The sequence below is a fragment of the Lemur catta genome, chromosome 7, assembly GCF_020740605.2.
Source record: "Lemur catta isolate mLemCat1 chromosome 7, mLemCat1.pri, whole genome shotgun sequence".
Taxonomy (NCBI): domain Eukaryota; kingdom Metazoa; phylum Chordata; class Mammalia; order Primates; family Lemuridae; genus Lemur; species Lemur catta.
In genome coordinates, this window is record NC_059134.1 from 84,024,573 (window position 1) to 84,027,869 (window position 3,297).

Below are 3,297 nucleotides of genomic sequence, written 5' to 3' on the forward strand. Positions count from 1 at the left end.
TCTCCCTCTCCCTCTGCCTTTCTCTCTCTCTCTCTCTCTCTGTGTGTATATATATATATGTGTGTGTGTGTGTGTGTGTGTGTGTGTGTGTGTGTGTGTCAGGTTTCAGTGTGAAAATGTTGGTTCTTAGTACTCTCGTGGCCAAAGAATGACTAGACACACCACAGTAACGCAAGCACGAAAATGAGGTTTATTGAGGAAAGAAAGATAGGATTATAGGGCAAGAGCCAGATATAGGTTTACAGAGCATGATACATGTGCCATAGATGACAACTGGACCCCTTGTCACAGCAGGAAAAGAGAGTTTGGTTATGATCTGCGACTTGTTTTATAGTGCCTGGATTGAGACCTCCATAGTGGCTCAGACATCACCATGGAGCCATTTTGATTGGACAGTTGGGAGTTGCATTTCTATGTATGTGGGTTGTTGTTCTGGGTCAATTTCCAGATTCTATGGTACCTACGCTCTTTGGCCCATGGGCTAGAGAGTCCTCTGCATTCTTTTGCAGCTGGTGCACTAAGTCATTTATGATTGGCAGATTCATAGGGTATTTCCTCCTCCCCCAGGTATGGAGAGGATTAGGGTGGGATATATATATATGCACATATATATATCTCCTATAGGTTCTGTTTCTCTGGAGAGCCGTGACTACTACATCCCCTTTACAGATAAGGAAAATGATACACCAGCCCTTCTCATTAATAAATCCCAAACTCAACCGTCATCTTCCCTCCTAGCCCACACTCCTGGAATCTAAAACCAAGCATTCTTTTGTCCTTCCTAGACCTCCTTTGTCTCCTAAATCTGAAGAGTCTCTGGCATTGGACTCTTCTCAGTTTACCTCCCACTCTTCATTCCTGCTGCTGGTACCCACTGCCAGACCCTCAGCTTCTTGCCTCTGGGTGGAGGTGACATGGCCTGAGGGGTCTCCATAGCTGCCGGCCCTCCTGACCACACAGTCAGGATCTTCTGCAAACTCAGCTCCTCCCTCCCCAGGCCCTTCGGTCATCAGGGGCTGTAGACACAAAGTCCAGGGCCTACAAGATTTGGAGGAGTCCCAGGATAATGTTTTAGGCTTAAAAAAAGTTTTAACTGACACCAAAATATGAAAAGAATTAAAATTAATAAATGTTCAGACAATAACTAAGAAATAAATTTGTTAAACTTTGTATCTATAAAATATCATCTCAATGGAAAATAATCTTAGGTCAGTTTATCACTTTGAAAGAATTTCTGAGTGAGTGTGGTGATTGTTGAGTCATCCCAGTCAATTCTAAGATAAATGTACTTGTAACCAAGTCATTTTAAAAATGACAATTACCAAAATATTGTCTGCTTTTTCTATAGGAAAAAATGCATATATATTTACTATGGGATGTGGCTATACCTGAGTCCTATAAGCTCTTAAAGGCCCCTGCCCACCTGTGATATTCACTGCACTCCATAAGCCAATCCATCCCTCCCTGCTCCTTATCTCATTCATCCATTCGTTCAATAAATTCAGTCGGTAACTGTGTTGGTATTCTGAGTTAGGCATGGTTCTAAGGGGAGACAGCACTAACCAAGACAAACATGATCCCCACTTTCCAGAAACTTATACTGGGCTGGTGGGAGTAGGGAAGTAGCAGGCGGATTGGAGCTAGCCAGTGAACAAACACACAGCTAGAATGTAAGAAACTGTCAGGTTTATTTGAAGAAAAATAAATGAGGGTAAGGAACTTGAGTGTGGATGGAGGGTAGGCGCTCTTTTTAGATGGGGTGGCTGGAGAAGGCTTTTCTGAAGAGGCCCACTGAGGCAAAGAAAGGAATGAAGCTGAGCAGTCAGCCGGGCAAAGGTGTGAGAGTTCCAGGCAGAGGGGACAGCTCGTGCAAAGGCCCTGAGGTAGACATGGGCTTGGTGAGTTGAAGGGAAGGTGAGGAAGCCAGCACCGCTGCAGCCAGGGTGGACAAGGGGAGAGTGTTGGGAGTTATGGTCAAAGAGCTGGGGTGGGGTGGGCAAGACATGGAGGACTTTGGCTGAGACTCAACTCCCTTGCTCCCCAGAATGTTCCTTCAGGCGTTCAATTTGCAAAGCCTGCCACTGTACAGGAGGCACTTGAATGGCTGACCAGCTCATTAAGCAGCAGCAGCAGTTTGCAGAGCCATGGGGCACCACAGATCTGCCAACACCTCCCTCCGACAGACATCTCTGTGGGTAGAGCCAGCCAGGCACAAATTACCTCACTAAGCAGCCACCGCCTGCCAATTCCAGCAAAGGCCTTCTCGGCCCCCCTTGGCTTTGTTGCCCTAAACGTCCAACTTGCCGCCCACCAGTTTCCTCTTAAATGCCAATGGCCCCTATCCTTGTCTGCCTGCATGACTGCAAGCTAGATGCATTTTGCCCGGACTGGTGTTACCCTGGACAGACCAAACGTGTTATTTTGGCTCCTTCTTGGTCATATTCTGACTCAGGATTCATGATCCTTAAAGTCAGCAGGAGTTGAGTGAGTGAGACATAGCTCAGAACTCCCCTCGTTTAGAAGTCTGTGGTGACTTGTAAAGATTTTTCCCATGGATGGAACTTTGTTGGCTTTTGCTAAAAGGTGTTGGGGGTTGGGGGAGCTGTAGTTAAACTTGGCCAATAAATATTTATGGAGCACCTCTTGGTGTCGGGCACGACTTGTGACGCTGGTAGAACAGTGACCAAGACACACCGAATCCTTCTGGAAGGAACTTAGGGGGAGAGGGAAATAACTAATGGATGGTAAATGATAAATGACAGAGGCACGTCCAGATAGTGATAGACTCCGTGAGGATAATGGAACAAGGTGAGAGAAAATGGCTGGGGAGTAGGGGCTGGGATGGGGTAGACAACACCTGAGACAAGGTGGCCCAGGACAGCCTCTTAGAGAAAATGGTGTCCCAGACAAAACCTGAATGAAAACAGGGAACCAGCCATGGGCCTCCGGTAGAGGTAACAGAAAGTGCAAAGGCACTGAAGTAGGCATGGCTCAGCCCTTGGTCAAACAGAAAGGCCAGTGTGGCTGGAAGGTGGTAAATGAAGGGGAGATGGGTGTGATGAGGCGGGAGTGAGTGTCTGGGGCCAGGCTGTATAAGGCCCAGTGGGCCATGGTAAGAGGCTTGGATTTTAGGCAGGGGAATGATTTGCTTAGTGTTTTTTGGTTTTGGGTTTTTTCTGAGGTTTTTTTTTTTTTTTTTTTTAGGAGACAGAGTCTCACTCTGTCACCTTAGCTGGAACTCCCAGGCTCAAGCAATTCTCCGGCCTCAGCCTCTCGAAGTGCTAGGACTGTAGGTAT